The following is a 23,780-nucleotide window of genomic DNA, read 5'->3' on the forward strand; positions in this document are numbered from 1 at the left end:
AGTAAATTCGAAGAAGTGAAGGCTATGCTAACGGATTCTAAGGTTTCCGTTGCATGTTTCAGTGAATCGTGGCTCACTGAATCGATTCCTGATAACGCTATATCAATTTATGGGTTTGACATCGTGAGAAACGATCGTGCTTATAAAAGGGGTGGTGGAATTGTTTTGTACATTCGAAAAGGACTACGTCACAAAGTTGTTCTTGCGTCTAATGCATCGAATGAGGAGAGAACTGAATGTGTTTGCGTAGAAATTTGTGTGTCCGGTGCGAGAGTTTTGTTGATTGCAATGTACAACCCACCTGGTACTAATCCTGCACTATTCATTCAAAATAAACTCGTTGACCTTATGCCTACCTATGAGCACATAATACTAACTGGTGACTTGAATATTGACTGGCTACGGACTGGCTCACATCGGGATACAGTGGAAAATGCCTTTCATTCATACGGCTTAGGAGTGATGGGTACTGAGCCTACACATTTTCGACAAGATGGTTGTTCTTTGATAGATCTGTTCGTCACGAATCATCCGGAGAAAGTGAGTGTTTTCAACCAAGTGTCAGTTTCATGTCTCTCCAAACACGATATGATTTTCGGTTCGTACGATCTGGACGTTCATCAAGGTCAGCCGGAAACGTATCGCGACTACACAAACTTCGATGCTACGGCTCTTCGTACTACGATCGAAAGAATTCCGTGGCAGCAGTTCTATGTTATGGAGGATGTAGATGAGCTTACGGAGTTTCTCATTAGTCACATTTCTTCTGCCCACGAATCGTGCATTCCGATTCGTCAAGTAAGGCAACGTAGAGCACACAACACCTGGTTTAATGACGAGATTCGTAAAGCGATTGTCGAGAGGGAATTGGCGTATAAGGATTGGAAAGTTTCGACTGCTGAGCTTAAAGATTCAAAGAAACGGGTGTTCTGCAGACTTCGTAATAATGTAACTCTTCTCGTCCGACGTAGCAAACAGGATAGCATGAACAGGATCATTGCTACTTGCAATTCATCAAGCGTACTCTGGAAAAAACTAAAAAATCTTGGGATTGGGAAGCAGAAACAACAAGATTGCCATTTTGATCCTAATGAAATCAATGCCACATTTGCCAAAAATTTCACATCAGCCGAAGTTCCTTTTGTTACACAAGGACGTGAATCAGAAGACGTTTTTGCTTTCCACGAAGTACAGCCATTTGAAGTTGTCAACGCTATTTTTGAAGTGAAATCAAACGCTGCTGGTGCCGATGGAATATCAATGAAATTTGTAAAGATAATCACTCCACTTGTTCTTGATCACATTTCATTCTTGTTTAACAAGGCTATTTCTTCGTCGATTTTTCCAACTCTTTGGAAGGATGCCAAAATAATACCATTGCAAAAGAAAAAGAACGTGAATTCCATAGACAACCTCCGACCGATTAGTTTGTTGTGTGGGTTATCGAAAGCATTCGAAAAACTTTTGAAGGATCAAATATGTGTTTACCTAAAACGACGCAATCTACTGACAGATCGACAAGCAGGTTTTAGAGAGGGTCAAGGAGTTAGCACTGCTCTTTTAAGAGTGTATGATGATATTGCCGTCGCAGTTGATAGAAAGCAGAATGCGCTTCTTCTTTTACTGGATTTTTCCAAAGCGTTCGACACGATTTCGCATCGGCGGTTGTGTATCAAATTGTCATCCCGTCTACAATTCCATTATTCAGCTACAGAACTCATTCGATCCTATCTCACAGGAAGGACTCAATCTGTGATTTGCGGTAATAGGCACTCGAGTAAACTGGCTGTGACATCAGGGGTGCCACAGGGGTCCGTTCTTGGTCCTCTACTTTTCTCTATTTACATTAACGATTTACCTAATGTCCTTCGGCACTGTAGTGTGCAAATGTTTGCAGATGATGTCCAGTTGATTTGTATCAATCCCAACGTCACAATAGAAGAGTTGATCGGGCTTATCAATCATGATATTCAACATGTAGTTGATTGGGCGAGAAGCAACTTTTTGAAGCTGAATCCTGCTAAAACCAAAGTAATGCTGTTTGGACCAAGGCGCGTACCCATATCGACACTTCCAGGAGTTACAATTGAAGGTTACCAAATTGAGCTAAGTAGTGAGTCTAATAACCTTGGGCTTGTATTTCAAGACAACCTTCAGTGGGATAAAGCGGTTTCTGTACAATGTGGCAAAATTTATGCCTGTCTCCGTACACTGAGGGCAACATCGTACTATCTACCTCAAGGGACTAAGATGCAGCTGTTCAAGTCCTTGATTTTACCACATTTTACGTTTTGTGACATTGTACACCTAAACATGAGTGCTGCCATGACTTCGAAATTGGAAATAGCTTTGAATGACTGCGCTAGATTCATCTTCAACATAGATCGGAGAACCTCAGTACGTCATCTGCAGAAACAGCTTTTGGGATGTCCTTTCCGGTGTTTTTATGCCTTAAGATCGTGCTTGTTTCTGCGCAAGGTTTTAAAACAACGAGCTCCAAACTACATCTTCACTAAGCTGACGGCATCGCATAGTCGTAGAACTAATAACTTGGTGGTTCCCGTGCATTCTACATCGAAATATGGCGAAACTTTCTTCGTGAGGAGTGTGGTATACTGGAACATGTTACCTCCTGAATTGAAGCTACTTGATTCGGAAGTGCTGTTCAAGAAAGGCTGCTTGTCATTTTTCAATCAGAGAGATTAAAGAAGAAGAGTTTGTGTAATGTTTATAGAAGGATTTGTGTTGTTAGTTTAGTTTAAATCGTAATACTCACGTAAATGACTTTCTAAAAGACTTTGTCTTATGTCATGTATTTAAAGTAAATAAAATAAATAAATTTGGACCGGTGATGTGGGACCGTGAGTTTCTTTGCGAGTTGTTTTCGGTGTATTTCATCTTCAGACCGTGTGACGGCTTGGTTGAATGAATTTGGCATTCGAATTAACAATCTGTGGAAATGCCATTAAACATAAATATTTTCCGTTGATGCAATCCATAAAACTTATAATATAATTATAGCTAGCTACAATAATAAGCTGAACTAAAGCTGACCGAGACCACTAATAAAACTATGAGCTCCACTAGAACCTTCTGGTGACCGTTATAAAACTACCTTCCGACCAAGTGTCCCTCTTCCCTCAGAAGGTTTTATAACCTCTTTAAAAATTAGATTATTAGCTCGAATAGTCTTATCACGCATAAAACCGTTTATGCGTTTCGTTGTTTGACAGCTTGCTTTGGTAAAATGCTAAATCAGTCAGTCTGCCTTGTTAACTTGAAGTCGTATAACCGTGGAAAGAAGTGTTAAATTATTACTGTCAGATCATCCTTATTGATTTGGTTTGTAGTGACCGTAACGTTAATACTCGAGAAAATATATAATAAATTTTTAGCCGTTTCTGTAGTTGTGCAGCATATGCGCATTTAATTTTATGGTGTTTTATTATTGCGATAGAAATTAAAATCAACTTGCCATCAATATCTTTTAATGATAAAATTTTTATGAAATGTTTGTTCTTCCTGAGTTCCAAAGTTGCCATTGCGCCAGGTAAATCTGAATTTTGCCAGTTTTTTGATTGTGCACCCGATAAACATGCCTGGAAGCCTTTTGCCAGATTTTCGTTACTGCGTCTTGCAAAAACATCATAACTTCAAATTTTAGACATAATTTTGCATTTGCGGTAAATAAACTTGCAAGACGTTTACCGAAAAACTCCTCCCCATCGGTCCACTTGATTGAGAGATTTTTCCAGACACTTTTATTCGTGTTGGTCAGAGTTTTGAGAAACCCTATTGGTAACCCTAATTTCGGCTGAAAAACTCGGGTTTTCTAGATATTTACCTAATTTAAAAATTGTTATGAAAATGTTAGTAATTTTTTAACATTTACAGATAGCTCTAGAGGTAGTTCGTCTCCTGCTACTTTTCAGAAGCAACGAAGGAGAAATGAGATAGAACGAGAAACAGCAGAAAAGTACACCAAGAAAAACGTGACAAAAACTGAACAAAAGTGATAGAGAAAGAGGAAATATGTAAGAGAGAGTTAGAAGAAAAAATGGCGTGTAAAATAGAAAAACGCTACACACTTAAAACGTTCGGTAAAATTTTACCGAACTCGGTACTTTTTTTTAAGTGTGTAGAAAAAATGCCGGTATCAAAGGGCAAAAGCAAAGCAAAGCAAAGCCTAGGTGCTACATTCCGTTATCGAAACTTGACCTGTTTTTTATACGATAGACTTCGCAGCCAGCTGTTTGAGTACAGGACAATTGCAGGGCCAGTTGCTACGATACTATTAACTCCAACAGCGTCTTCCAGCCGAGATTAGCACATACGACGACTGGCTTATTAGGCCAGCATCATACCTCGACGCCAACTGGGGGGCATCAAAGGGCAAACCGGACATAAAAATGTGGAAAAAAAGAAAACGAAAGAGAAAAAAGGAGAAAGCGAGGGAAAAAAACGTGGAAACTGGTCAGAAAAAGACAAAGAACGAAAGAGCGTAAAGAAATCGGAAAGGATAAACTGGACAGAAAAGGAGAAAAAATGGGACAAAAAGGAGAAAATGCGGGAGAAGGAAGAGGAAGAAACGATAACAGAAAAAGAATAAAAACAGGTTCGAAAACAGGCACTGATGAAACTTGTAACTCGTCGGCGATACGTATCTGTCGGGAATAAATATAAATTGAATTTAATTTGAATAGAATAATTTTTCTTCTTTTTTTAAAAATTTCAGGTTTCGTATTCTACTAAGACGCTCCAAAAACTTCAGTCACCAGAAAAAGAACGAGAAAAAACGGGATAAAAATTGAAAAAATTGAGAAATAAATAAAAACGGTAGACAAAAGTGATAAAACGAAAAGAAAACCTGAACGTGTCAGAAAAGGAGGTTAAAGCTGAGCGTAAAAAGGGGAAGAACGAAACAGACGAAAACGAAAAACGTGACAAAAAGGTTAGAGGAAATTAAAAAGCGAAAAAATACAAAAGTTGGGATCAAAGAAAATAAAAAACGTCGAAACGGAACAGAAAATGAGAAAAATCGAGTTAGGAAAAACGGGCCCTATAACGAGGAAAAACGGAACGGGGGCAAAAAGGCGAAAAAGTGTTCAGAAAAAGAAGAGAAAGGGAACAAAAAAGAGGAAATTGTCTTTAGAAAAAAGAAAAAACGAACGAAAAAAAGAGAGGAAGCGATTATTAATTCTACGCAAGCAAGTGGAAACGAAACAAAAAAAGGAAAACGGAACAGAAAAGAGAAACCAAAAAGAAAAAGAAGATTAACGAGAAAAAAACGAAAATCAATAGTCAGGGAAGGGAGAAACGGAAGAAGGAGTCAAACGGGATATAAAAGGAGAAAGCTGGGACAAAAAACGTGAAAATGAAATAGAAGCATCGAAAAAATGGACCAAAGAAAAGATAAAATGGAAAAGAATAAAGACGAAAACCGGGAGCTAAAAGAGGAAGCCCGAAAAGGAAAGGGAAAAAAGGAAGCCGAAAACAATAAGTATGATGACAGAAAAGACGGAAAACAAGGTATAAAAAAATGGAAAAGCGTGACAAAAGAATTCGAAAAACCTAAAGGAAAGGAGATAAAAGGACAAAAAGAAAGGAGAAAAATTCGAAAAAAGACGCCAAAGGGAGAGTGTGTAAGATGGAAAAGTCTAATTTTAAGTGAAGCTTCGTGTCTATGTCCTGTTTGCAGTAAGTTTTGAAGTTTAAATTAGTCCGAATTCAAATCTAATTTAATGTCCAGTAACAAGTCTAATTGCATGCCCAATTAACCACTCTAAGGTCTACATCATTTTAAGCACCGCAAAATTCACTAAAATGGCCGTAACTTTTTAATTTTTCAATATTTTTGTCCCATGAAATCCCTGAAATGTCACATTATGGGAACTGGTTCCGGATTTATAATGTCTCCCGGATTCGGATGGCGCGCAGCATGGCTCGTAACTGCGGCAAAGTAACTGATATGTCCACAGTCGATGATATGTTTACAAAAATCAACAGGTTTCAAACAAATTTTAAATATTTGGCAACTTTATCTAAAAAAGCCATGTCACGGTCCCCATATGGCCATTATCTATAGATATTATGAGAAGCGAAAATATTTTAGAGAGAATTCCCAAATTTGGTGTAAAAATATTGAAAGATAAAAAAGTTACGGCCATTTTAGTGAATTTTACGGTGCTAAAAATTATGTAGACCTTAGGGGGGTTAAAAGTCTAATTGAACTCCACTTTTAAGTCTAATTTAAAATCTGATTTTGGGTCCAATTTCAAGTCTACTTATCAAATGTAATTTAAAATCTAATCTCAAGTCCAGTTTAAAGCCAACCAATTTCAATTCCATTTTTAAACTCAAATTCGAGTTTCAGTTTTTCTACCTTCTGTGCCAACGTAAGAGCGCCACAGTACGAATATTGCTAGACAAGACACAACACGTATCTCTCTTACAAATTTTTTTATTATCAACATTCGTGGACGATTTTGAGCTTAATACCAAATCCAATTTTTTTTGTTCAATGTCTAATAAAAACTTCAAAGCCTGTTTGAAGTCTGATTTCATATTTAAGTCCAAACTACTCTAAATTTACGTCATGACCTTCATGTACAAGTAAATAAAAAACAACCGATGGTGGTTTCAATTCGAGACTTACCGTGCGAACGTCGGCAACGCATTGCTTTGCTTCTATCGCACTTTTCGAGAAGATAACATTTATTTATTTATTTCGTCAGCCAATGTAGACAATTTTCTTCTATAAAAGTCTTGTAATTACGCGTTACGATTACGTATTGACTTTAAAGTAATGTTTAAGTCTATGTCGAGACATTGAAAAGTCAATCATGGTTTCGCAGTATTGATTATACGAGGCCATCATACGATTTAATGGAGCGAATTTTGCATAATTTGTGCGATAATGACCGATGGCAAATAAATTTCGATTACGAATTTGCCGAGTAGGTATATAAAAGTAAAAACGTATAAAAGGTGTGTAAACGATATCGTTTACAAATGAGACCATTGCATATTTACGATGCTCTTCCAATGATTGTATATTTAGAAGCATGCAGCGTGCTTCGCATGATGGTAGAGCATATGTTGTCCAACGCTATTTACGAAGGGCGTATTAGAGAAATTGTTTTTGTACTGATTCTATTCTCTCTTCGTGCGTGATGGAAAAAGGGACAATACAATGACCTCACATAGGCAATATATAATGTTTTGATGGTCTATGGATTCAAAAATTTTTGGCTAAGGCGTTTAGTAAAAGCTAGCATGTTATTTGCATTGTGTATTATTGCGTTATAATGGTCGCTAAAAGTTAGCTTAGAGGCTAGGGTAATTCCCTAACTTTTTCACATTTTTCTACTGTTTGATTCCCTAAACTGATTTAGACTGTTGTAATTCATTTTCTGCTAAATAATGTTAGTTTGCATTTTTTTGCATTTAGTTCTAATAGGTTTTTTTGCACCATATATGAAATATGTGTATTTCATTCTGGAATATGTTGATGTCCTCTTCATTTCTTATTTTCAAAAAGAGCTTCATGTCGTGGCACAGTGGAAAAAATGGGACTAAACACCCAAAATCGAGTTGAAATTTTTTATGCTGTATTATTTTTGTATGAATGTAGACAGACCAAATAACTATATTCCAAAATTTCAGACCGCTAGGAATGATCCAGCCTTTTGGAGAATTTTTTGAATCTTAAGTTTGTGTGACAACTTGCCACATTTTTCATTCAACGGAGATTTCGAAAAATTGGTTTTAATCGTATTCTATTAGGTATTTCCATACAAATAGACAAAAGAGCAATCATACAAAAATAATATCGTCGCATGGGGAAGTGTGTAACGCGTATACGGGAAGTGATAGAATTGGAAGAATAAAACATAATTACCTAATATAACGAGCGCCAGTAGTTTAGTTACTAAAACACTCGAGTACCAGCTGAAAGAGCGCGGCTGCGAACCCCACCTATATAATATAGCCCCGTTATATGTTTGGACTGTATCGAAATTTTCCAGTTCATGCTAATAATTATTTCTCGCATCACACATTTTGTCCCTTTTCAAAATAGTCCAATTTCAAATCCAATTTCCAGTACAATATGAACTAAATCCCAAATTAGTCCAAATTCAAGTCTAATTTTATATCCTATGTCAAAGTTCGATTTGAATCCAATTAAGTCCAATCAAAGAGTCCAATTTGACTCTTAATTCTGGTCCAGTTCCAAGTCTAATCCCTAGTTCAATCCCAACTTTAATTAAATCCAGTTGCCTTCAAAAGTCCGCAGTCCGTTTTAACTTAATCGACCAGTACATGTGTGACGTCGGGTGCCGCACCGTTTATTTAAGTCTGATGGACACGCTAGCCTCCCAGTTGGCCTCGAGGTATGGCCTAATAAGCCAGTCGTCATATGTTCGAATCTCGACTGGGAGTGGCTGTTAGAGTCAATAGGATCGCAGCAACTGGCCCTGCAATTGTCTTATACTCTTACAGCTGGCTGCGAAGTTTGTCGTACAAAAACAGAAGGTCAAGTTTCGATAACGGAATGTAGCACCAAGGCTTTGCTTTGCTTTTGGACACGCTAGCGTGTGCCTCCAGGCAACCGCGCTAAGTAGATTTTCTCATCGAGCGACGTTTCATTAAGAACGATGATGTTAAAGCTCGATTTCCCAATTGCAATGAAAAATTTGTTGCACTAAAGCGTAATCCACGCACGCTTTGGTAGTAAGCCTGAAGGCGTAGGATTTTTGACAACAATTTTTAATTCATATTTCTTGTCGAAAACACAGTAAACTGTGTTTGTATGGGTTACATCTATGGTTAAGTGATTCAAGATGATATTCTTATGAAAAGATTCTGAAAATATGAACAAAATACTGCATTTTAAGCTCATTTATTTTCAACTAAGCTACCCCTGATTAATAGGTTCCTTACCCTAGTATAGTTGCTGAACTTTATTTACTTCCAGAGCTTTCGGAATGTTCCTTACCAGTTTACAGTAACACATCTCAATGAAAAGTTAGGAATTTGCTCCAATTTATTTCCCTTTCAAGAAAACGATTTCCTTACTCTGTAAGCCCCCCAAAATTGAACAAGAGCGAAAAAAAACACAATCACAAGTTGAAGTGAAATTGATTCGATTTCGATTTCAATTGCTTTTCGCCTCCGCCAGTGTTCCATTTAGGTAGGTAGGTAGATAGGTACAGGATCTTTATTTCTCGCCTTTTCGTCGACGTTACGTAGAAAGCCCATCCCACCACCGCATCGCACGGCGACGCTGCTCGCAACAAACAAAGCACGAAAATTCGGAAAATACGTCCTACTTCCCATCCATTCAAGTGAAAAGTAAATAATTTTCCATCAGACTGGTGGAATTTTCCCATTTAGCTTCCGCTTCTGCTGGCCTTGGCTTGGCACTTCTCGTGATTGCTGCTGCTGCTGGTGGGGTGAAACTGGCCGAAAATCAGCCACAGATGAGTTGAAAATTCTGCGGCCTACTTTAATGTTTGCACGTACTTTCGCCTGGGGCGAATTTGCTGCTTTTCTTTCGCTCTCGTTTGAGTTATTTTTCCACAAAATAAGGACCTGTTAGCTAGATGCTAAATCAACATTAAGAAATTAAAATGAATTGCTTTCGAACGTTTTCACTGTAACTTCCAGTAAAGAGTTTGCATATAGAATTTTCGTGAATTTCTTTCTGGATGGAAAGTACTGAATCGCAATTCAATCGCGTCAATGAATTTTCTCCCCAAAGTGTACCGCTAGCCATCTCGTCGTTCGTCGATTCGTTTTGAATCGCGGCTGTCACTCCGAATGGACTAACTGCTGCTTTGCATAATCCCCCTGAAATGCGTTTGAGAAATGACTTCGCTGACAGTTTGAGCCGGCCTGCCAGTTGTCAACGCTATAGCTTCACGTAAAAGTATGCCGAGAAGAGTAGCCCCGAGATTACGCCAGCAACCGCGTCGAGAGAGCTGTACGCTAATGCGATTTGGTCGGAATCGATCGTCCGTTCGTTCGTTGATTGGGTCTCAAAAAAAAAAGGATTTCGTTTTTGGCTGTCAGAAAAAAAAACTACATCCAATTTCTTCGAAGCCATCTCGAACGCGTTCGCTTGGTTATCGAAGAAATAATCTTTTGACGTAGGACTACGTCTTTGTTTACTATACTGGGACTGGGTAGCACTTTGTGAAAACGAAAATAGAAGTGTAACGTTTGAATGAAAGATTTCAAATGCTAATAACTACTAAACTACTGTACGAAAATGAACAATTTATATGTCGTTGGATAGATAAAATGACCAGCAATTTTATGAGGGGAAAGGGGTTAGAGACCAATTTTAAGGAGGGCGTAAGAGGGGTGGCTTTTACACAAATGAAAGTCAAATTTCCTCAAAACTCGAGAACTAATCAAGCAAATTGAACCAAATATGGCACGTGGAGGCTTTAGAAGGTAGGATTTTTTTCTATGGTGTACTGAGGCCCTTTCCTTTTCTAAGAGGGGGGGCTCCCACACAAATAAAATACAAATTTCTTCATAACTTTAGAACTAATCAAGCAAATGGAACCAAATTTGGCATGTGATGGTTTCAGAAGGCAATAATTTTTTCTATGGTGAATTGAGACCCCTCCCCTCATTAAGAGGGGGGCTCCCAATTTCCTCATAACTCGAGAACTAATCAAGCCAAAGGAACCAAATTTGGCATGTGGGGGTTTTTGGAGGTAAGATTTTTTTCTATGGCCTATTGAGACCCCTTCCCCTTCTAAAAGGGGGGGGGGGTTCCCATACAAATGAAACACAAATTTCCTCAACTCGAGTACCAATCAAACAAATGGAACCAAATTTGGCATGGGGGGGTTATTGTAGGTATGAATTTATTTTATGATGGTTTGTGGATAAAGACTCTCATACAAATAAAACAGAAATTTTTGCGTATGAGCCATATTTTCTGCTATGTAACAAGCGGTAAGCTGTGAAAACTAATAAAATCTTCTCGGAGCAAATCACAGTGAATCGACGCAGCTAACTTACGTGCCTGTTGCCATTCATGTCAAAAGAGAAGGACATTCGAATGGCACGTCATATTTGCGATGAACATGCTGTGGCTTTAATGTTATATGTAACCAATGGCCCTTTTAAAGGCCACAAGCGAGTTAAAGTAAGAGTATTGAAACATGTCAAACTACCCACAATCATACTTACTTACTTACTTACTTAATTGGCCTAACGTCTTATGACAAGGCCTGCGCAGTATAATTTCTCCATCTGTTTCGGTCCATGGCAACTGAACTCCAGTTCCGCGGGCACCCAGTGCTCGCCAGATCTCGCTCCACCTGGTCTTGCCACCTCGCTCGCTGTGCCCCTCTTCGTCTTGTTCCTACCGGATTTGATGCGAAAACCATTTTTGCAGGATAGTTGTCCGGCATTCTAGCAACATGTCCTGCCCAACGTATCCGTCCAGCTTTAACCACTTTCTGAATACTTGGTTCGCCGTAGAGACGCGCGAGCTCGTGGTTCATTCTTCGCCTCCATACACCGTTCTCTTGCACTCCGCCAAAGATGGTTCTTAGCACCCGCCGTTCGAAAACTCCGAGTGCTCGTAGGTCCTCTTCTAGCAATGTCCACGTTTCGTGCCCGTAGAGGACAACCGGTCTAATTAGCGTTTTGTACAGTGTGCACTTTGTACGGGGGCTCAGATTGTTCGACCGCAAGTGTTTGTGGAGTCCGTAGTAGGCCCGACTTCCGCTGATAATACGTCTTTTAATCTCACGGCTGGTATTGTTGTCCTCTGTTGCCAGCGAGCCAAGGTATACGAACTCGTCGACTACCTCGAACTCATCCCCGTCGATTACCACGGTGCTGCCCAAGCGAGCCCTGTCGCGCTCGGTCCCGCCCGCCAGCATATACTTCGTTTTAGACGTATTTATCTGCAATCCAATCTTCTCTGCTTCGCGTTTCAGTCTGGTGTACTGATCTTCCACCGCCTCAAATGTTCTGCCGACAGCATCCACGTCGTCAGCAAAGCAGATAAATTGACTGGATTTGTTGAAAATCGTGCCCCGCATTTCGATCGCCGCTCGCCTTATAACACCTTCAAGCGCAATGTTGAATAGCAGGCAGGAAAGACCATCTCCTTGTCGAAGTCCCCTGCGAGATTCGAATGGGTCCGACAATCCACCCGAGATTCTCACACAGCACTGGATCCCATCCATCGTAGCCATGATAAGTCTAGTAAGCTTACCCGGAAAGCCGTTTTCGTCCAAAATTTTCCATAGCTCTTGTCGGTTTACGCTATCATATGCGGCTTTGAAATCGATGAACAGGTGGTGCGTGGGGACTCGGAATTCGCGGCACTTCTGGAGGATCTGCCGCAGGGTGAAGATTTGGTCTGTTGTAGACCGACCCTCCATGAAGCCGGCCTGGTAACTTCCCACAAATCTATTGGCTATTGGCGATAGTCGATGAAAGAGGACTTGGGACAGCACTTTGTAGGCGGCATTCAGGATAGTGATGGCTCGGTAGTTCTCACAATCCAGCTTATCACCTTTCTTGTAGATAGGGCAGATAACCCCGTCTTTCCACTCCTCCGGTAGTCGTTCCGTATCCCAAATCTTGACAATCAATTGATGCAGACAGCCGGCCAACTTGTCCGGGCCCATTTTAATAAGTTCCGCTCCAATGCCATCCTTTCCCGCTGCTTTGTTGTTCTTCAGTCGCTGGATGGCTTCTTTAACTTCCCTTATCGATGGGGGTGGCACATCTTCGTCGCTTGCTGCACCAATGTGGTCACTTCCTCCACTATCATGGTCTTCCGCCTGCACGCCATTCAGGTGTTCATCGTAGTGCTGCTTCCACCTTTCGATCACCGCACGGTCATCAGTCAAGATACCTCCATCTTTATCTCTGCACATTTCGGCCCGCGGCACGAAGCCTTTGCGAGATCCGTTGAGTTTCTGATAGAACTTCCGTGTGTCGTGAAAGCGGTACAGCTGTTCGAGTTCTTCGCACTCCTTCTCCTCTTGGTGGCGCTTCTTTTCCTTGAAGAGTCGGGTTTGCTGCCTCCGCTTCTGTTTGTATCGCTCCACATTCTGACGGGTGGCTCTACGCAGCATTTGTACCCGCGCTGCGTTCTTCTCATCCAATATCTGCTGGCATTCCTCGTCAAACCATTCGTTACGTCGATTCGGTGCCACACTGCCTAGGACGTTCTCCGCTACGCTGTTAATGGCTGTTTTCACGGCATTCCAACAGTCTTCAAGAGGGGCTTCATCCAGCTCTCCCTCTTCCGGCAGCGCGGTTTCGAGAGATAACGCGTAGTTTTCGGCGACCTCTGGTTGCTTCAGTCGCGCTAGATTATACCGTGGCGGGCGGCGGTATCGTATGTTGTTCACAACCGATAGTTTTTGACGTATCCTTACCATCACTAGGTAGTGGTCCGAATCAATGTTAGCGCCCGGATAGGTTCTGACGTCGATAATGTCTGAAAAGTGCCGACCATCTATCAGAACGTGGTCGATTTGTGATTCTGTTTGGTTGGGTGATCTCCAGGTGTACCGATGGTAGAGGTTATGCTGGAAGAAGGTACTACGTATGGCCATGTTCTTGGAGGCGGCGAAGTCGACAAGTCTTAGGCCGTTTTCGTTCGTTTGCGGGTGAGCGCTGAACCGTCCAATCACCGGTTTGAATTCCTCCTCCTGACCAACCTGAGCATTACAGTCCCCGATGATAATTTTGACATCATGTCTTGGGCAGCGGTCGTATTCACGCTCCAACTGCGCGTAGAATTCGTCTTTGTCATCATCGGTACTTCCGAGGTGAGGGCTGTGCACGTTAATTATGCTTATATTGAAGAATCGGCCCTTGATTCTTAATCTGCACATTCGGGGGTTGATCGGCCACCACCCGATCACCCGCTTCTGCATCTCGCCCATCACTATAAAAGCTGTGCCCAGCTCGTGTGTATTGCCGCAGCTCTGGTAGATGGTATGACCATCTCTATACGTACGTACCATCGTTCCTTTCCAGCATACCTCCTGCAGCGCTACGATGTCGAACTTGCGGCTCTTCACTTCTTTAGAAAGCACGTGGGTACTTCCGAGGAAATTTAGAGACCGACAGTTCCATGTTCCTAATTTCCAATCGTTAGTCCGTTTTCGTCGCCTGGGTCTTTGCCGATTGTTCCGATTAGAGTTATTATTATTACTTACGGAGTCCATTGCTTTGGTTTTTTAGTGGTTCAGGCTTGCAAAGCCCGCAACCAACCCCACAGTATCGCCGGAGGGCCAACGTAGCTCGAAGGAGCCCTCCCCCCCTGTCAGCATACGACCTTGGTTTCCACCGGGGTTGGTTACCCGATCTCCACCCGAGGTTGCTCGTATCCCGGCTGGTACCACGAGGAGGTTGGGGTAGGAGTTGCTAGGTAAGAGGCTATGAACCACTGTGGGGTCTATTTTATGCCCAGTGCACAAGGCACCGATGGTACGCATTACCAAGCCATTTACCAGCCACCCACAATCATATTCAATACAATAATCTGTGGGCTGGTGATTCATTACCATTTCAACCTTTATGATGCGCACAAGTGATTATCAAAAAAATTCTATGTCTCATTGGTTGCAGGCCTTGTACTTATGAACCCCACGTATCCACGTCCACGTATTTTCAAAGCGACCATTGCATTCAATAAAGAACTGAATTTGAATATTTCGCTCTTCTCTTTTAAAAAATCAATTAAACAATGGCACTAACACATTCTTATGAACATACATATGCCAGAAATGCAGTTTGCATTAGTCTTTGATCTGATGATCTGATATAGTTCTATGTCACCCTTTCGTACAACCCTTAGGGCTGTATACCTTGTAGTTTTTTGAGAGTTTGTCAAAGAGGAGAAAAAATGACGCGAAACACTCTCTCCGACGGGGAAGACGCTGCGCTCTGGCGTCTGCTAGAGCTAGTGGCAGAGTACAATCTGTCAGCCGATTATTCCTTCATTTGCATTAATTTAATCAATATTCAATGCAGCTTCAGTCGCTCTGAAGAACGTCTCGCGACGCTAGCAGAAACTGAGCAAGTCGCAAAGCCATCATCTTTCGTTCGCGGCTCGTTTTGTTTTCCTCCAATCGTTTGCTGCTGCTGCTACCTTTGTCACTAGTTTAGCTTCTCAGCATAGGATTAACTTGAATTGAATTTGGGTTTACGCTAAAAAAGAATGCTCCACTTTTAGCTAATCTATCCAATCCAATGCTTGTTTGAGGTGTCTCGTGTTAAAATGTCAAAGGAGAGCGAACAAAATTTTTGACATTTTATTACAACATTGTATCGTACGTTGGAAATTTTTATCTACTCCTATTTCTCTGTAGGTGGTGCACCTCCTCCTGGTGTAGGCTGACAGAAGCCTAGCCTGTTTCATGCATGCGTAGGCTTTTCATGGTTTCATACTCGTCCATGCGCCTCCAAGAGCCTCACCCGGAAAAAAAATAACCATAACACGAAGATAAAAATTATGGTAGCAGTAGGATACAAAATACAGTAAAAACAATAAAATTTATCGTCAAAAACGACAACTAAACCATCAAACTTATTGTTGTCCACCATAACTTTCATGGTTTTCAGAGATTCTACCATAAAAATGACGGGTTGTTAAATATCTTAACAATAAAAAAATTTAGTTTTTCGCGAAAAATTTTCATTTACAGTAGAAGTTATCGTCCTTTTATGGTAATTTTTTTAGGCGAAAAAAAAACAAAATGTAATTGAAAAAAGCAGCAAATTTATGATGAAATATGGTCAATTTTATAGCATAAAACAAGAAACAAAACTATGAATAAAATTTGAATTTGAGGCACTTTTACAATAAATTTACCATAAGTTTCAAAGTTTACAATAAAAACTGCTGTAGATGCATGGCCATTGTTTCTACCACAAAATTTAATGTAAATTTTTTTACGGGCAGCCTTTGACAAATCTAATGCGAGGGAAAACAAAATAATACACACCGGGCAACCTCGAATATACGAGCCAGGCCGGAAAAATCCACCCCCGCATGGCTCTAAAAGAGAAGTTTATTGCGGAGCACTCACTTACCGGGCAATGTAATATGTGTTCCTTCCTACCTTATGACATTGTAGACGGTTTTTCGCCGACAATGTCGGCTGTAGTTCTGAGTGATTTTTTATGATTATTGTTTCAATTTCGAGCCACGGTAGCAAACATTTGACAGGGAAGTCCTTGTGTTCGTTCTAACAGTGAGTCATCCTAGTTCAGTTGCTGGTGACCATCAGATATGTTTGCCGAGATAGTTAACGGTCCAATGGATTTTGCGTCAGCAAACAGCAGCCTGTGTTTCTCTGCTGAATACTGTGATTTGCCGCACATACGTGCAAACATCAATTTCACGATAGAAGGGGCGTAAAATTGAATATTGTCGTACCCGCGCCTTCCGGAAATTCATCCACCATCTGTTGCCGCCTTTCACACTTCCGACCGCATCCGGAAACGGAAGCTTGTTGTCTTTCGAAGCGGTACCCGGCTACGCGTACCATGTGCGCCATCTGCACAGTGTGTGGGTAGTGTGGGGTAAAACCTCCTGGATACTTAGTAATTTTATGAAGGTCAACGACTCAAAAAAAATCTCTACTAGCATTCTGGTAAAACAAGAATTATGGTCACATTGATCATGAAAATTGGCTTCATAGGAGAATGCAGCGACGGTCATGTGTACAAAATCATGATAAGTATAAAATAAACAACCAGCAAACTGTAAAAATTACATTTCTGGCTCGCACCCACACTCTTTCAGTTGGTGCCCGAATGTTTTAGTTATTAAACTACTGCCGCTCGTTGTATCAGGTAGTCTAAAACCTGTTGTTTTATTCTCCCAAATTCTCCTATGCGACAATATTATTTTTATATGACTGCTCTTCGTTTCTACCGCCGACAAGATAGACTGAGGAATAATTTTTAACGATTCACTCATACGGGGATTCACGGGGATTCACCTCGTACGAAAAACTTATCCTAAAAAAAGAAACTAAAGGATGTCCCACATCAAATTGCATCACGGAAAAAACACTGTAAAAAATTATGCATTTGGTATTTTCTCCTAAAAATTTGAGCAGAAGTAGTCTAGAGTGTATTGTTTACTCTGTATATTTATCGCTGTCAGTTTTTCCAAAAATTGGAAAAAATGGCGTCACCCAAAAAGCAACGTCGCGAATTTATTTTGCGCAAGCTCCTGGAAAATCCTTCACTATCTTAACGGGGGACATCGGAAAAAAACTCGGAGTCGTGCACGCAACTGTGAGTCGCCAGCTTCCAGCACAACTTTGCTGTTCCGAAGGAAGCAAAAGCTTTCAAAGTTTGCCAAGAAATCCAACGGAGTGCGCCGTTCGTGACTACCGGGACTGTAAACGGGCAGATCTACTACCTCAAGGACTACCTACCGAAGCGTCTGCTTCCTCAGTTGAAGCAACAGGAGGGTCCTACGAACTTCTGGTCGGATCTAGCCACTATTCAAAGGATGTCCTGAAGTGGTACGAAGCGAACGGGGTTACTTTCGTACCAAAGGATATAAACCCGCCCAACCCAAACGCACCGGAGCTAAGGTCCATCTAAAAAAACTGAACTATTATGAAGCAGGCACTCCGGAAGCATCCCAAGGAGGTCAAATCGGAGAAATACATAAGGAAAAAGTGGGTTTCCGTACAGAAGAAGCTACATCCAGCTCTGTACAACATAGCCTTATGAGTGGAGTTAAGCGTAAGGTGCGAGTATACGGTTATGGTATTGAAGTTGAATGAAATAAATATGCCAAAAGATTACTGAAGGGTTATATTTTATTGTCTGAAAGTTTGAAAAAGATCGAGGTGGGACACCCTTTAGGATGATTAAACTTCAAGCTAACTCTAAGGGTTGACCGGCGACTTCTGCAACTCCTCAGAATGGAACCACGTATATTTCTCAAAATCATTTGTTCTCAACCTAGCCCAACCTGAAAGGGGAAATTTCCCCTTCTATTCTTTGTCCCTGAACGAGTTCTCTATGTGAGAATCGTTTCCACCTATTTCTCTAACAGTCAGATTGATTTTCGTTTTCCAAGACACAAGAAGAAACGCAGAAAAGACGAGTTAGTTGAGCTTTTTTTTTAATTTCAACTTCGAATGCGCGCACCCTTGGAGAAACTGGGCCGCACATTCTTAAACATGTTTTTGTATGTCACCGTTGGCCGTTCTACTTTCTGACCAACGCACAGAGGAGTAACTAGAGCAAAAAGCTGGCCAAAATTATTTTCTTACGTATTAAGTAATATTTCGCTCGAATATGAAATGAAACGTAAAAATAGTTAATTTTGTAACAAACTGGTGCCATTACAAGTCATTTCAATTCACTTAATAGTGCAAATTATGCTTTTCTTCTATTCACTATTCACTATTTAGCCTTCTCCAAAACCTACAAATGCATGAGTAAATCAATAAGTATCTTGTTTGTCTCTGATTCATATAAAAAAATGACATTGGTTAATACCAAATTGTTGATACTGGAGTAGACTGATTCTTCGACACTAAATCAACGCAGATGTCTTCTCTGTGATATATAACTTTTGTTATGCAATTTATCACATAACAATCGCGCCACACATACTATTACATACTTTACCGTCACCCAACTAACATTTTTCCTACTATTTTTGTCAGCGAATTTTGTTGAATGGGAATGTAGATTCAAATAGTGACATATTTGGAGAACAGACCTCATAATCCCTAGACATGTAGTATTGCTAGTGTGCCCATTGTATTGAAGGTGAATTATCTTGCACAGAAGATAGTACGCAACTAGATGCGAATGGTCGATATTTCCTTCAAAACAATGTGAAACATACAATTTTCAAAAGGGTCGCAAATGCCAGTCCGGATGTTTCCGGATGAGCTTTAGGTACCGATTTGTTCAGAATACCACAAAGATTCATTCCTTCATAGAATGTATGACCAGATTCTGCAAGATTAGATAACTTTTTTACCGTTGAAAAAGCACAAAATTGCAAAAAAATAGTTGTTTGACAAAACTATTTAAAACAAGTCATATTTTCAAAATTTTAAATTTTCTTCCTACAAACCAGTTAGAATTACTTATGATGAACCTATGTTTTGATAAATATCCTTTGTTAATCTTTTTGTTTACTTCTGATGGAATCCGTTTCCTGATGCTTGATGATTTTTCAAAAAAATGTTTCAAATATTGTCAATGTTTGTACACCTGCCAAAACTTACAGGTATGTTTCCATGTGTTTTGACTAAGAGTACTTTGTGCAGCATCTATTTAAGCATACAAAAATATATATATTATATTAGAAGACCGAAAAAAATGTTTTTCTTATTTTGGCCAGCTTTTTGCCCTAGTTACTCCTCTGTGCAACGCAACTGGTTTTTCAACTTTGACCGGTACCTAATCCTCCGAATCCAGGCCTAACTCAGTGGATTTTGTAAGATAAGGGAGGGTTATTACACTTTTGTAGGTGTTTCATACGATAAGATCCGATTAAGTACACTGCTTGCTTCGTACTTGTGCTGAAATTCGTATGTTATATACGATAGAATATCAACGGGTGCATGTTTCATTAGACTTTATTTACCATTCCGAATTTATTAAGAGATATTTACGATAATTCTCATTGATATACGGCGAACCCTACCGGATTTAGCAACTTTCTGGATGCTGGGTTCGCCGGAGAGTTATGCCAGCTCGTGGTGCAACCTTTTTTCTTATACATCATTCTCACACACCCCGTCAAAACTGGTTCTAAGCACACGATGTTCGATAACGGCTAAGGCGAAGAGCTTACCAAAGTCTTGTAAAGTCTGTAGTAAGCATGACTTCCGGTAAGAATTCTTCTGCGGATGAATGCTCTGCTACAGTTGTTATCGGACATCACCAACGACAAATGTATGGTATGCGCATTGGCGGAACTAGCGCTCATTTCTAGGGGGGGCTATAGCCCCCGGCATTTGTTCGACCATTTTATTTCCTTGGCATATTAAAATTAAATGTACATTGATGCATAGGAACTTTAAGTTGTGATGCATATAAAAATTACTCTCAAGTTTTTATCATGTAAAGTTATCTAACTATAGTTTTTTCTTAAATTTAAAAGTCCAGCTTAAATTTTCTAGGGGGGGCTAAATGTCTTCTAGAGGGGGCTTAGCCCCCCCTAGCCCCCCCCCCCCCCCCGCCTAGTTACGCCAATGGGTATGCGAACTCGTTTGCTACCCCGAACCCGTCCCTGTTGATTATAACACTTTTGTCTATGCCAGTTCTACGGCGCTCAGTTCCCCCTGCTACCAAATATTTGGTTTAAAACCTATTTACTACCAATCCAACCACCCTTACCTTCTTCTTCTTCAGCAGCATAGAGCCGAGGTGGCTCGTGCTGTTTCAAGCACTCGTCTCCATTCAACTCGGTCTTGGGCCACTCGTCGCCAATTTCCTAGTCGTCTCAGAAGTCGCAAATCGTTTTCGACCTGGTCGAGCCATCGTGCACGTTGGGCCCCCCTGTTCCTGGTGCCGGTGGGGTTGTTGAAGAGGACTATTTTCGTCGCACTGTCGTCCGGCATCCTTACGACGTGTCCGGCCCACCGTAGCCTGCTAACTTTCGCTAGATGTACGATGGGAGTCTCCCCAAGCAGTGCCTGTAGCTCGTGATTCATACGCCTCCGCCACTCTCCGCTTTCCGTTTGTACTCCGCCAAATATCGTCCGCAGCACTTTCCGCTCAAACACGGCAAGGGCGCGTATGTCCTCCGTCAGCAGCGTCACGGCTTCAAGTCCATAAAGAACTACCGGTCTAATAATGGTTTTGTACATTGTTAGCTTCGTGCGGCGGCGTATGCTTCCTGATCGTAGCGTTTTACGAAGGGCAAAGTAGGCCCGATTTCCCGCTTGGATGCGCCGCTGGATCTCCTTACTAGTGTTGTTGTCCGCGGTCACCAGCGATCCCAAATACACGAACTCCTCTACCACTTCCAGTTCGTCGCCGTCGACGGTTACCGTCCGTGGGAGGCACGCATTTGTTTCCTTTGAGCCTCTTCCTTTCATGTATTTGGTCTTCGACGCATTTATTTTTAGCCCAATTCTCCTAGACTCCGCTTTCAGTCTGGCGTAGATTGCCTCCGCCGTCGCAAAGTTCCTGGCAATGATATCGAAGTCATCTGCAAAGCCTAGAAGTTGGCTACTCTTGGTAAAAATCGTGCCTCTCGTTTCGATGCCCGCTCGTCGGATCACCCCCTCAAGAGCGATGTTGAACAGCATGCAGGATAGACCGTCACCTTGTCTCAACCCTCGTCGCGTCTCGAAGGGACTCGAGAGTGTCCCAGAGATGCGTACGAAACACATCACTCGATCCAATGTAGCTCTGATCAGTCGCGTCAGTTTGTCCGGAAAACCGTATTCGTGCATTATCTGCCATAGCTTGTCTCGATCGACTGTATCGTATGCTGCTTTGAAATCAATAAAGATGTGATGCGTGGGCACGTTGTATTCCCGACATTTCTGCAAAATCTGTCGGATAGTAAAAATCTGGTCCGTAGTTGCGCGAGCCCCCATGAAACCCGCCTGATAATTCCCTACGAAACCTTGTGCTATCGGTGACAGCCGGCGTAACAGGATCTGGGAGAGTACCTTGTAGGCGGCGTTTACCAGCGTTATACCACGATAGTTGCAGCAGTCTAGCCGATCACCCTTTTTGTAGATGGGACAAACCACTCCTTCCATCCATTCCTCCGGTAACTTTTCCTCCTCCCAAATCCTAGAAATAACCCAGTGTAAAGCCTTTGCTAGCGTTTCTCCGCCATGTTTATAAAGCTCTGCCGGTAGGCGGTCCTTCCCAGCGGCTTTATTGGTCTTCAGCAGCCTGATTTCTCGTTTGACTTCTTGGAGATCAGGTGCTAGGACATCACTATCTTCCATGGGCGCTCCTAGGTTAATTTCCGTTCCGCCTCCTTCTGCGACTTCGCCATTGAGGTGTTCATCGAAGAACTGCTTCCACCTGTCGACCACCTCGCGCTCGTTTGTAATTAGATTCCCTCCCTCGTCCCTACACATGTCAGGTTTCGGTGTGTAGCCCTTCCGAGTTTGGTTCACCTTCTCATAAAACTTGCGCGTGTCAACCACCCTTACCGTCCTTCCCAAAATTATCCACGTCATCAGTGAAACAGATAATGTGAGAAGTGACTGGATTTATTATAGGTTGTGCCCCGCCCACTAAAGCGAAATCCTCACACAGCACATGTCCACCATCCATCGTGGTGACCTTAATCAGTCTTGTCAGCTTTCCGGGAAAGCCATTATCATTCATAACCCTTCGCGGTTGATAGTATCATACGCGGCTTGGAAATCTATGAAATGGTGGTGCGGAGGGTCTTGATATTTGTGACACCTTTAAAGAAACGCGGTGTTGCGGCAGGTCTATTGTCGAACGCCCGTCCACAAAACCCGGCTTAATAATTTGTCACAAATTACTTACTAGCGACGATAGATGGTGAAACTCACTGGCCCACCTTTTCTGCAAAATTTAATTTAAAACAAAAAATTTCTGTAACCCACAAGTTCGCAGTTAATTTAATCGACCACTGTTTTTGCGAGAAGTAAATTAATTGCGTAAAAATAGTTCCAATTTCAAGCCAAATTTCAGGTCCAGTTAAAAATTAAATTTCAAGTTGAGTTTCAAGCTTAATTTAAGCTCAGTTTCAAGCTCAAATTCAGTTTCAACTTCGTGGCTAATTTCAACGCCGATTCCGAGTGTAATTCTAAGTTTAGTTTCAACGCATTTCCATTTTTGAGTCTAATTTTAAGTTTTAAGTGATGATGAAAAACTCCGAAGAAAAGTTGGAAATTTATGTTCTGAAATGGAAATTTTTTAAAATATTTTTTTCTTGTTTGTCAATTTCTAATTTTTAATTGATAAAATGACAACATTATGACAAAATTTATGGTTGTTCCTTTGTTATGGCCGTAAAATTCGGGTTTACTGCTGCTCTCCAGAAAAAAATCAAGCAAGGAGAAATGAAACCAAAGGAAAAAAACGGAATAGAGCATGTAGGAAAACTGGACAAACGTTATAGAAAAAGAGGAAACACACGTGAGAGAAAAAGAATAAAAACTGGCATGAAAGAAAAAAAACTAATGAAAAACGTGACAGAACGTGAGGGTAGTAAGTGGAAAAGTACAAAACGAAAGCGAAAAAAGGAAAAACGATTAGGCTGAACAGATGAAGATGAACATCGGAATAAAAGAGAAGAGAAATATGAGAAATAAAGGGAAACCTTAAAGAAAACGTGAAAGTAGCTGAGGATAAGCTAGTCACTAGAGAAAAAAAAGCAGGATAGAAAAGGAGGAAAACAAAAGAAGAAAACAGGAGATCAAGAAAACGGAGAAACGAAAACAGAAAAAAAGGAAATCGGGAAAATGTAAAAAAAAATTAAAGCGAAAAAGAAAAACTGAACGTGACAGAAAAGAAGGAAAAGCAGGACATAATAAGAGCAAGAGGAACTGACGAGAACGAAAAAGGGATAAAAAAGGAATTAAAAGGAGGAAAAAGGCGAAAACCGAGACCGAAAAAAGTAAAATGACAAAAAGATGGAACAGAAAATGATAAAAAATGAGAGGAAAAGAGAAAAAAACGAACCTGAAAATAGGGTGCAACAGAAGAAAACAGACAAAACACAGTCAGAAAACAAAAAAACCAGGATTGAAAAAGGCGAAAAACAGGACAGGAAGAAC

The sequence above is a fragment of the Sabethes cyaneus genome, chromosome 1 (assembly GCF_943734655.1).
Source record: "Sabethes cyaneus chromosome 1, idSabCyanKW18_F2, whole genome shotgun sequence".
Classification (NCBI taxonomy): domain Eukaryota; kingdom Metazoa; phylum Arthropoda; class Insecta; order Diptera; family Culicidae; genus Sabethes; species Sabethes cyaneus.